Consider the following 13236-nt stretch of genomic DNA (forward strand, 5'->3'; position numbering starts at 1 on the left):
CTTATGTCAGCGAAGCCAAGATATAGGTGTCCCTTCTTAGCCACAGTATGTTCACTCAGTAGCAAGTTTAGATTTAAACATTGCTCTGGAGTGCTGATTTCCCTCCTAAAGCCAAGGACAGTAATAATGAATGTCATTACTTTTTGTAAATGATGTACAACTTTTTTTTATTCGGATGGGTTCATAACAATTTTAATTATAGATGGGTATGCATGGGCCAATGGGGGCTGCTACTTACTGTTTTACCTCTCTTGTCTATATATTTGCAGATATTTCAAATCCGGGTGCAAAATTATAGAACTCAACTCCCACTGGTAGAAGGTTTTTCCCATATTTTCCTAGAATATTTAGTTTTTAAAAGATGGCGACTAAGTAGTGACAATACATAGGGTAGCTTACAATATCCACATCTGGTGGGTACTATTTAAACTGCTTGTTAGATGTCAATCGGTATCTGTGCTGGAAACACGCTGAAGACGTGCTTCACGTTTGTGAGCCAACAAACTCAAGAGTATGTGAAATGGAGTTGGGATTGCATGTTATGTTGCATAATATAAATAATATTGTTGACAATGAAATTATAAATGTCTCCTTTTATGGATTTCCTCATGTCTGGCTATGTCCATTGCGCTTTGTTTGTTTTAATATTTGCACTAACACATTAGTGCCAGAAACTCGTATGTAATGTGAAAGTCGTTTATACCGCATCTCACCATAAGATATACGATATATATTTATTGAATTATCCACAGTGTGGCTAGAACTATAAATTACTGGAACTCACAATATGCCAAATTGTGTAACATACTGATTCGAATTGCACAATATGCCATATCTGTGGTAAAATATATTTTAATGCCTTAGCAATTCGATATTGTCTCTCCTCACAAAAGACTCTTTTGTTGTTTTAAATAAATAATCATTGGAAACGTGATGAGGTGGTAACATGTTTCATCGATGAGTTTAAAAGAGTTGGCATAAGACTGTTATAAACAGTTCAAATTCCTCTGATCTGGTTTCTCTTTGAGATTTTACTAGAGTCATAATGGGATCTCATGCCACTAATGAGCAGTAATGTCTTCACAGTCATGTGAAATTACTCCATATAATTGCACATAGAGCGCTCTGAAATGTGGACAGCGATTTTATTTTCTGCCACTGCTTAATTGATGGTGTACGTATAAAGTGATCAATAATATCTTCAAAAAGATGTACCATTTCTTCACCTTTTTCGTATATAGAGCACTCTGAAATGTGGACAGCGATTTTATTTTCTGCCACTACTTGATGGATGGTGTATATATAAACTGTGTCCTCCCGTTTCTTAGAACAAAAATGTCAGTGTTGTAGTTATCAGACACGGTGCTATGGTATGGAGTGATCTTAATTCTTGGCACAAATGGAATTTACATCTTAATTCTTTGTGTATTGTCTTTAGGATCTATGAAATCACAACCTTCAAGAATAGGTTAGTCATTGAATACCTTATTTGAAATAACGATTTAGGTAAATTGCTTTTTTACAAGAATAAATATGCACTTGAGAGAAGCAATAAACTATCTGAGACAATCTTTTTATGCACAGTTTTAACTCTGTAATAAAAGGAGACTGTTGCAACTATTAATCAAATGAAGCGTGTTATTTAAATGTACGTCTTATGATTTTGCATGTCAAAATACCTGTTAGGTCACGTTTTATAGGAGACAATAAGGTGTTCTGCTGTCACTTTTCTTTCTTTTTTTATGAATTTTGGAATCTTGGTGTAGAGAAAACTTTCTGTATAGATTTTAAAATTATATTTATATATGTTTCTGTAGCCATGAACCAGTCCTTAGTGATGAAGCGCGTTGGCTATACTTGAAGTAAAGAAGATAATTTTTAAAAACACAATGTAGGAAGAATAATATGATTAAAGAAGTCTCTTCTAAATAAACTCAACAGAGTTTGTACATTATGTATAACAACTGAGCTGAAATGTTATGAATGGAGTCTGTTATATGTTAACTGACTTGTAGTGCTGGTCCATTGAATTTGTAAAACATTCCGATATATCACCTATGCATAACACCGCACATAATGTTTCATGACATTGCAGACATTCTGCACATATAGGGTAAAAACAGGTGTATGCTCAAATATATGTGAATATCATTTATTTATGCATGCAAATTCTGAATGTCAGAGGCGTAGCTGAAATGCATGTGAGCAGAATTCCGAACGTCGGAGAAGGCACACGTATTGGCCTAAGATGTCATTGAATACTGTAGAAATTCTACAAGGGAAATTTTCAATTTCTTTGAGAATCAGACTTGCAGTATCTTGCAATTTATTGTAATGCTTTCAAGGTCTAGCAAGGGAACCCTTTAGCTGCCTGCCTGAACTCAAATAATCCCCAAGAAGAACTTTTAAAAAAACGGTATTGGAGAGAGGTTTTGGTTCTGACCCTGCAATGACTTTCTTCTCTGCAGGCATTTGATAAGTCAGTATTCATATTTTCCATCTATAACATCTGCCCATTGCATATAACTGATAGAGGCATTGCTAATGCAGACATCTGCCTCAAATACAGCAGTGGAAGGTTTTGGATGGTGTAACCACATGACAAATCCACTAGGAATGGGTATACAATTGTGACGTCTGTGCCAAATGCAATAAATTGTGAATTCCATGACAAACATCATAGGAAGAGACTTTGCTTGGTTTAACGCCATCAGATTTCTAGTTTATGAGGGGCTAGAGAGGTCTGTTTCCATTGTTTAATTTATATTTTTACGTTTAGCTTTTAGGTATGTTGAATATAAATTAATTTAAATGTGAAAGCACAAGTTGGACATTGATTCAGTAAGTTTTATTGCATACTTTGGAGCCTTTTGAGTTTCTAACTTACCTCACCTCACCACCCTGTGTATGCCTTGCGCTGTGCTACCTCGTTATCCCAAGGTCAAGAGCTACATGGATATTTCGCTGGAGTCCACTATAGCTGGCACCACCCCCAGATCGTTTCACAGGTGCCAATTTCCAGTGCCAGTATTACCTGCTATCTTTCACACAATGAAGTGTGATATTTACGGCGGTTCAAGGTCACCAGAAGCTGTAGGTGTACCCTGGACATGTTGTATTAGTTTCTTAAATTGAATTAAATTGAATGATTGAACACCTTAATGATGTTTCCTGCTCAAAATAGGGAGGCAGTGCCATCATGTTGTGGACTCTCATAAATAAGTGACCATCGGCAAACACCGGCACAAAAAAATCATTGTCATTATGAGCACTTGAATCGGTAATCCTTGTCCTTGCCTACCAATAAAGTATTTTAATTACTCATAAATGATAGAGAAATTTTTAGCACAGACACTGTGTCAAGTACAGTAGCAAGTGGCTTTGCATAGAGTTGTTCTAGTAATAATATAATATTAAGGGAGTTTACATTGTGGACTCACTGACAAACGCAATAGGAAGGGTTTTACATTATGAACTCTGATAAAGGTAATAGGAAGGCATCTTATCAGGTGAACTTCCCAACAAGCACTATAGAAAGGGATTTTACAGTTCTTACACAGATCAGTTTCAAAGAGCTAAGAGAGTTGTAATGTTATATTTGTGTTTAGTTGTGCGCGGGGAAGAGGCAGCCGTGGCTCGATAGAGCTCACATAATCACCTAAAAGAACATCAAAAAGCAGCTTTGCAAGCAGGGTTGGCATTGCCCTAGTTTGATCTTCTTCTCTACACGAATTTGATTTGTCAGCAATTATGTTATTACATGTCCCAAGTGGTTCAATTTAATTGCAGTGGACAGTGAAGATTCCATACACCGCATTGAAGTTCGATTGCTTTGGTATTTATTTATAAAGCACGACAATTGCCTGGTGGCATTTTATGACTGGAACAGCACACATGCATGCAAAGCAAAAGAAGTAGACAGGACAGCAAGAGAGTAGAAGGATCAAACAGCAAAGACAAGCTAGCGTTATATGTTGTTGCTGTGACTCAAACAAAACTGTGTTTTGTGCAATGTAGACCAGCAGCAGTATAGCCAGTTAAACGCATCCTGACTTACTGATCATTTCTTGCTTTAATTATGATGGTTGCTTTAAAACATCATGATGTGGAAATATCAGTTGGTAAGTGTGAACAGTATTACCACATATTAATAATATCCTTTGTACGAACCATAACATCTATTTTGCTGATTCTACTTGATGAGACTAATAAAGCCATATATTTGCTAAGGATGAGAGGCTGAGCTGGCTTGTAGGCATTTCAGTTCATGACCTGCAGTTAGAGTTGCCACCTTTTGTTGCTGGCCTCCATTGAAAAACACTGACCAGGCGAGTAAAAACTGGCAGAGGTGACAACACTACCTGCAGGCCACACTCAAATGTCTGCAACCAGCACTTAAATCACCAGACACTTTGCTATTTTAAACAAACTCAATGGCACTTAATGATTCCATAATGGAAGAATACAAATCTTGCTCACCTATATCCCTATGGGGTTTCAGTCTTGGATCTGCATGTTAAACCTTAAGCTTCCTATCATGGACTTAAGTACCCTGAGCTATCTTGTTGATAGTATAATCATATCTGATGCTTACATCTCTAATATCAGACAATTTACACTAATTTGAAGTTGAAGGAGGTAAACATTAGCTGCTTTCAGTTCACACATTGTATGTCAGAGCAATGTGCAGAAACCAAACAACACATGTATAAAGCAAAGTACAAAGAACTGCGGGAAATAGTTGCCCCTAGAACGGGATCCTAAAACTAACTTAAAAATATAATGCAGACACAGATTTTTTAGTAGATCCTAAAACCTCTGGGTTACACGTTTTGAATAAACACCTTGCATTAAGTTAAGACATTTCTTTATTTAAAAATAGAATATTATGCATCAGCCTTAGGAGGCTAAAAGGGCCCACAGCAATCTCATGATCTGAAGGTTTCACCAAATGTCATCTGTGAGCTTTTAATTCGTTAAGTCATTTTGCCTGATTGAGACCAGAGTCGACTTCCTTCCTGTGTGTTCTACTCAAATGGCATTGGTACTATCCAGAATGAGAGAGTTTAGGTGTTCAGTAGGGTGAAAAGATAAAACGAAATTCTCCTCCCAGAATACCTGGAGTTGTGGAAACACCTGTGCTAATAATGTACATAAGCTCTTGAAGTCCCTGTGTCTATAGAAGCCTCTGTTATATAAACTTGCGAAACACTTTTGATAGGGCGGGTCAAAGGTCATTTGGATGTGCAATATATTTTGCAATAACACATAAGCCTTCATTGTTAGATGGGCTCCTGAAAAAGAGGCTGCCTTGAGGAAGTGTAAAAGTACTTGAATAGCAACACACACCATCAACACGTATGTACTGGTGTACGCATCCTGCACAAACATAGATCACAAACACTCACACACACAACATTCACACACACTATAGGATAAACTAGAAATGGTTCTTTGGTACAGAATATAGAATGATATAAGATTCCAAACTACTTTATCTAAACATAATTATGTTCTAGTTGCTTTAAGCACATGCTGTGAGGTATATACGGCGGCAAAGTGACGGCAGGGGCGTCCGCATGTGAAAACCTCAACACTAGAGATTGAAAATGAAAACCTTTAAGCCAGTATTCACTGCCCTCAAATTGTGCAATATTCAAGGGCTTTGCCTCACCTATCGCACCAGTAATCTTAGGGTTTAGTAATATAGAATCCAAGAATAAAGTATTTTTATTTTATATTTAGAGCAGTGGCTTTTAACTGTAGAAAACCAATGCCTAAATTCAGACGTTTAACAAGCAATGCTTGAGAAACTCATCCAGCCCAGGATTTTACTTAGCTAGTTGGTTTCTTTATCTCACTAATGTTCAGGTATTAAAGTATCAGTATTTAATGTAAAAAATGAATCTTATGAGCTACCCACTTGGGAAACTCACAAGTAAGATAAATGTAAATCCCATGACTGCGCCTGTAGTAAGCTTTGGAGATTGGTCCATGAAGGTCGTGGGATTTGTTAAGAGCAGGCTGTGTTTTGTTCATGAAGCTCGCTGATCCCTTGTCTGTCGGCTCCTTCTCTGGCGTCTATGTCTCATTCCCTGTGCAAGATCCCAACAGCACCTTGACAGGACCTCTTGGGGGAAGCAAATTCCACACCAGCACACCATAGCTTGTTTAATGATGTGCATTCCAAGGAGGTCCACCATGGAGCTTCCTCAACAAATAGACTTCTAACCAACAGCCTTATGCAAGCATAGAATTCAAGCAAAATGTGGTGACTGCGCTGGATGGTATCATGGCAGCACTTCCTTGTGTTAATTGTATTAATCTCTCCTCCTGGATCTTATGTTCCATCCTCATTTCAGATCTCACCTGACTCAATTCCTTTGATTTTCACTGTTCCTTCATATCCCATGATTAACAAGGCAGGGTGGCAAATCCTGCCTCTAAATTAATATATGATACGAGGCAGACTTTACCGCATGCGATACTGAAACGCAGTTCTGCTGAATCCCTAAGTGGATGAACTCTTCCCTGGCAGCAGTGACTGTAGGTGAACATGGACTGGTGAAGACCCGTGAATGAGGCAGTTTTTGCCTTCATTTGGCCGAAGAAATTTCAATGATGAACTGTCTTTCTTGTTGGTTTTCATTCTTGTTAGTTCAGTACATTTTAATAAACAAACCAAAAATGCTTTTTACATATTAAACGTTCTAATGTAAAGCACTCTGAAACCCATGTTGGTCTAGTTCATGCGTTATAAAATGGCAAAGTAGTTAAAAAATAAATCCATTAACCTAAGAATGTAGACCAAAGCTTTCCAATGGTTTGGGGGATTTTTCGGCAGGGTTTTACAAACAGTAAACTTTATTCCTGATTTTAGGGGCTGAGAGGTATTCTTCAGCAGCTCCCCTCCCAATAAGCAGAGATGTGCCATGTGCATTATCAGTTTCTACTGCTCCTCCACAAATTATCTGGTTACTTCTTGGTCTTTGCTATTTCCCTGTTCCTGCAGGTCAGATGGATCCATGAAAAGCGCATTGTTTCATATGTTCATTCTGATCTAGAAGTGGACACTGCGAATCTCATTGGATCCTAAGGGGCTGATTAGGAAGGCATCCGACCGCTATCGCTGCAGGAACGGTAGCAACCGACAGGTGGTGCCGCCTGCCAAATTACAATCCAACCACCATGTAAGCCATCGAAAATATGCCTTTTGTCATTGAGGCTTGTGTTGTGGCCCGTTAAAGGGCAGCAGCACAAGTTGCAATAGCAAAAGGCATGTTTACAAACATCCCTGCACCGTGTGCCAGGCCGAGGGGGGACGGGGTGCCCTGCTAGGGGCCCTCAAAGCCCCTTTACGGCAGCCATTGAAAGGTTGTCAGAAGAGAGACATCGTGTTACCTATGGCAGTGCCTGAGCAGGCACAGTCCTATTGAAGGGACTACGATCTGACTGACAGTCCGTTGGAAGCGTCGGTCTGTCCCTCCGACCAATGCAGTCTGACAGACCGCATCATAATGCAGCAGTTGGACCACTCAGCTGGGTGTTGGTGGGACCGCCACCGATGGCCATTTGGTGGCGGTCCCACTCACATCCTAATCAGGCCCTATCAGGGATGACTACATTCATTGGCATCACATCAAACATTAGCTGCAGAATCTATCCTATGAATGAGAAAGACAGTTTTAGTAAGCTTTATGACTAATATTAGATGTTGTCAACCTCAAATATAAATCGCTAATGCAAATTTTTAAAATTCATCGTCTTAATTTGAAGTCACCCCAGCTAGTGGTGAGTGTTATGTATTGCAGTTAAAAACCCCTACTGCATCAAAGTGAGACAGTATAACAACAACTCGTAGGGGAGGGTCCGAGGGAAAAGTTTAGCGACCTAACAGGTGAATACCCCCAGTGTAACTACATAAAGAACAAAAAAGCCTGTAAGTCGAGTAGCGATGAGAAGCTTAAACTAGCACTGGACAGGTTGCACAGAGAGGATTAAATCAGTGACTAGCAATCAGATTGGCTATCAACAATTGCTGTTTGAGTCCTATCAGCCCACCCAGCTGGCGGAGCCTCATCATGTAGGACACCCAAACCTTGGTCAGTGTGCGAACGCCCAGATGTATTTTGGCAATGCATCACTTGGCCATGGTCTGGTCACCGCAGTTGTTCATACAAGAGGTGAAGCTGATGTGTGCAGTGCAAAAAATAAATCAAGTGAAGTGGATAAAATGGCTGTCAAGGCAAACAAGGACCTTTAATAGTGTTTGCCTGGACGTCAGATTAAAAATAGTGTAGTGACAGTGTAAAAAAATCACTGTCTGGCTTGCTTGGTGGAAAACAAAAATAGGGCCAACATGTTTCTGCCGTATTGTGAAAATTCACTGGCATTCATCAGGGCCAAGCTCTTATATGCTACTGCAATTACACTATCAAACGTGTTAGAATGACGAAATAATATGTAGAAAAATGTATAAACCATTATCAAAGTAGAATAAGAGTGGTTGTTCACGACCATCCTACCACATCTTCTTAGTTTGCTCAATAGATGCAATTGGTCTTCCCCATCGATCTGTGGGAAGTAAGCCTCACCTCACCCGGCAACTGCTCGGAAGGATAAGGCACCGCTCTGTCCGTCGGTACCTCACGGCGGGATCTCGAGCCGACAGAGCGGTGCGGTGCCTTTTTTCTACATATTATTTCGTCATTCTAACACGTTTGATAGTGTAATTGCAGTAGCATATAAGAGCTTGGCCCTGATGAATGCCAGTGAATTTTCACAATACGGCAGAAACATGTTGGCCCTATTTTTGTTTTCCACCAAGCAAGCCAGACAGTGATTTTTTTACACTGTCACTACACTATTTTTAATCTGACGTCCAGGCAAACACTATTAAAGGTCCTTGTTTGCCTTGACAGTCATTTTATCCACTTCACTTGATTTATTTTTTGCACTGCACACATCAGCTTCACCTCTTGTATGAACAACTGCGGTGACCAGACCATGGCCAAGTGATGCATTGCCAAAATACATCTGGGCGTTCGCACACTGACCAAGGTTTGGGTGTCCTACATGATGAGGCTCCGCCAGCTGGGTGGGCTGATAGGACTCAAACAGCAATTGTTGATAGCCAATCTGATTGCTAGTCACTGATTTAATCCTCTCTGTGCAACCTGTCCAGTGCTAGTTTAAGCTTCTCATCGCTACTCGACTTACAGGCTTTTCTGTTCAAAGTGAGACAGCCCATTACTTACGGTTTCAGCACACCACCTCCCAAACAGCTGCATAACCATTTGGCCTATAATACTTACAATTGTAAAACTTGATGTGCCGTAAATATAAAGGCATACCTTTTGTCACTACCAATGCTCGTTTATTTGCTTTTTTTTATCACATATGTGCAGCTGATTAAATTCAACAATGTTTTTATAAGGTATTAAGTTTTGTAAATTAACGCTTTCTACATCATTCCAGTGTAAATACAATGCACATGTGTTTATATAACTTAATCGCGTCTCCTTCAAAAGCTGTTGAAGAAGTGGTGAGTGGGAAACCGAACTGCAACGCGTCCGAACAGAATCTGACTGAAAATGCGCTGCTTCACGGGCGATTTTCAGTAATTACCATCAGCTATACCGATGATGCGAAGCCTGCAGGAGAAAACCTTTATTTAATGAAAACGTGAAAGTGAAATTTATCACAGTTTCAAGCACAAGCCAGCCTGGAAGTTAAATAAAGGGAATGGTGGTGTTCAGTGTGCTTGAGCATGTCTAGACGGGTTGTGACTGGAAGATTTCTCTTCATTATTTACTGGGCCAATGATACTGTCTGAATTATTAATTCGGCCACATGGGCTTTGATTTCTGTAGAGAATGGTAAAATGCTATTGCTGCTCTCATGAAATCGTGAACCCCTAGTCTAAGCCCAGCCACAAAAACAATCTGCCACTTACACCTATTTCCAGGCCTGAGGAGGTAGGCTGGGATCCCCCGTGAGATATTTTAGTGGGCAGTATTCCTGTTAATGCGATACCTCAACTCCTAGGGCCAAATGTATGACCATTCAATTTTTGCAAATCACAAGTGGCGATTCTTTGCGACTCGCAAAACGTAATGTACTAATGTGTGTTAGACACATTTAGTGATTCCCAATGGGGTCACAAATGACCTACCTCATCAATATTCATATGGCAGGTTGCAATTTGTGACCCATTGGGAATGGGCACGAACACTGGGATGGTGGCCTGCTAGGGACAGCAGACCACCATGTCTGTGTTTGCTTTATAAATAAAGCAACTTTTTTGTATCAAATGCACCCGTTTTCATTAAAGGAAAACTGAATGCGTTTAAAAGAAAAAATGAACATTTTCCTTTCATTTTTTTAAGTGCAAGCAGTGGTCCATGGATACATTTACAAAGGGTAAGGCCTTCCTGTTTGCGACTGGCTTACCACCTACTTGAAGTAGGTGGTGAACTGCAAGTGCAACCACATTTGCAGTCACAAAGCAATCATACATCCCCCTGGGACTTGTTATTAGGAAGGGATGCCCTTGGCATGCCCCTTTCTAATAGCGACTCACAAACTCTATTTTGCGAGTCGGTAATAGGTTATCAACTTACAAAATAGGGCTTCTACATCCTACAACCCTTTTTAGCAGTCGCAAATGGACCAATTTTCCATTAGTATCTGTAAAAAGCGGTCATACATCTGGCCCCAAGTCCTTAGTGTGCTTGCAGAAGCTGTTGTTTTCTTGGCATCAGTCACATGCATCGTCAATCTGCATAAATGCTCTGGGTAGCAGATGTGACACCATACCCCATTTAAGGCATAATGACCCACATTTAACTCTTCGACAGCAGCCTGTTTGCTGGTGATTGGTTACAGGAAAAGCACGGATTGGAAACTACAGAAAGCAAAGAAGGCTTTGGGGGCCTGTTTAACTAATCTTCCTCAGTGGTAGCATTCATTGGTAGTCCTACATTTGAGGGGGCTACTAGCCCTGGGGAAAGCAAGCTTTTGTCTCACATGGTCCACTGCTTTTTATTCAACCTAATTCCTCACAATCCTCTCACTGCGCTCTGTGACGGGCCACACTTTGATCTACCAAAGGTAGGTGATATGGATACAGTTCCTAATTTGTGCAAAACTAAGGCAGTTGCCAAGTTCTGCTCAGAAGCCCATGGTCAGTCCTATTAAATGACAGTGCGCTGAATACAGAGGCTGCGCGATCTTGAATCTGCCTAATGCCACTTTAATACACTATAATAGTTCCTGCCCTTCTATCGCATTACTGCTTTCTCCCTTTGTGACTGCTTTCTTTCTTTCTCTTCCTTCTTCATTCCCCTTTGGTTTTTTTTCACCCTCTTGCTCTTGATCAACGTTTGATGAGGAAAGAAAAATAGGAGCTACCCCCAAAAATAAGTTCCGATGGGTTCCATTGGCAACCACCAGCTCAAATTAAGCATTGTACTATATGTAAATATATAATTTATAAATATGTGGCCTAATGGCTATACCGGTCAATCTCGAAGCTGGAGAACCAGGTTTGAGTCTCAGCCAAGGCTCAACATCCTGTGATTCTGGCCAAATCACCTAATTTTCCTGTGCCAACCAAAAATGAATATGCCCGTCTGTAACGCAACTGGTGCTGAAGTATAGCACTCTAATTCGCGCTATATAAAACAAAAACAAAAAACAGTGGCTTGACTGGACTGTTTCCACACTTTGGCCACTCAATATGGGGCTGATTACGATGTCGGTCTGAAAGCCTCCAACTGCTAGTTGGAGGCTTTCTGACCGTGGTTGGAAGCTTATATACAGACACAGTCGGTCTGGGGTCTGACTGCCTGATTACGATGTCAGCTGTCAGAACTTAAACGGGCTGGTCATTCCAACATGGTTCCGACATGCCCTCGGAGTTTTCGCCATCTGGATTACGATGTCGGTTTCCAGCAGCCTTTCCTTGTCAGCCTTTCTGGCACAAAGGCTGTATTACGATGGGTTTAAGGTCGTTGCACAAGCTCCCATAGAGAAAAGTGAGTATGCGACGAGCAGTGTTCGGTCACATCGTAATCAGGCGGTCAGAACCATCACCGGAGGTCGGTAGGTCCCGAGACCAACACGTGCCGGTCAGAGGCAATTCCAACCAAAATCATAATAAGCCCATAAATGTTGATATGTGACACTATAGGGACTGAATAGGAGAAATCACACACCTTCAAGGCATACTTCCCTAGTTACTTTCCGGTAGGATAATTATTTGTATAAAACCCCTCACTGTCAGTTTAATGGTTTAATCTTATGCCATGTCAGTCTCAGAGCGGTTGCTCTGCCAGGTGAAGAGAGGGAGATATAAGTTTATAAAGGGACTTCATTTGCCAGTGCTTGTTTAGCAGTCATGAGCTGATAGCAGATGTTGAAATAAATGAGGTCTAGAAAGAGAAAAGCAATTGATGCCCCGAGGCAAATGGTATTCCTGGCTCCTCGTCTTCCTCCTTTCAAATAAGGTATCCAAAATACCAGAAGTTAGCTACATATCCAAGGGAACTTTCATCAACTTCACACTGAGAAGGCAATAGTTAAACAATACTTAACAATTTCAAATGCTTAGTAAAACTGAAATGACTTTGCTTGAATTATCCTGGGCAAGAATTTGGCATCTTTTCCTGGTTTCTAAGCACAATTAGCATCTCCAAATTAGTGAACGTCTGCGTTTGTTTATTCACACAGGGCTATAAATTGGAAACTAAATATTTGCTTTATTGAGAGAATTTCTTTTTTCCTCTTATTTTTTTAATTATTGAAATGAATAACTTAGCGATATGCTTAGTCAGTGAATTGTTTTATATGGGAAAAAAAGGTGAAAGAAAAAATAAAACTCAGTGGTCACTTTCAAGTTTCAATAATCTGTAAAGTGCGAAGGAGTGGAGGCCTCACAACAGCTTTAGTTGCAGCAGAAGAGGAAACAAGCACAGAGTTGAAAAATAATTATTGCATTGTTTTATATATATTTAGGCTCTGTACAAGGCAGCTTCTAGTGGAGACAATGAAGTGCCATAGAAATTACACACACATTAACAGATCAAAATAAACAGCGAAGGTAGTACATGGTAAATGTAAAAAAAACATCTGCAATTGGAGTTCTACCAAGTATATTTGTTTGTCTGAGTTGTGTGTACATGATGAAGATTTTTCTCTTTTTCAGAAATGTGCACCTATATCCTCGACTGGAAT

General features: G+C 40.1%; 1 protein-coding gene across 1 annotated transcript in view; it reads left to right on the forward strand.

The window, feature by feature from the left end:
• Positions 1-13236, forward strand: part of TACR1 (tachykinin receptor 1) — a 1985090-nt gene that overhangs the window by 597355 nt on the left and 1374499 nt on the right. The gene's annotated exons all lie outside the window — the stretch shown is intronic.

The sequence above is a fragment of the Lissotriton helveticus genome, chromosome 11, assembly GCF_964261635.1.
Source record: "Lissotriton helveticus chromosome 11, aLisHel1.1, whole genome shotgun sequence".
In the NCBI taxonomy this organism is placed as follows: Eukaryota; Metazoa; Chordata; class Amphibia; order Caudata; family Salamandridae; genus Lissotriton; species Lissotriton helveticus.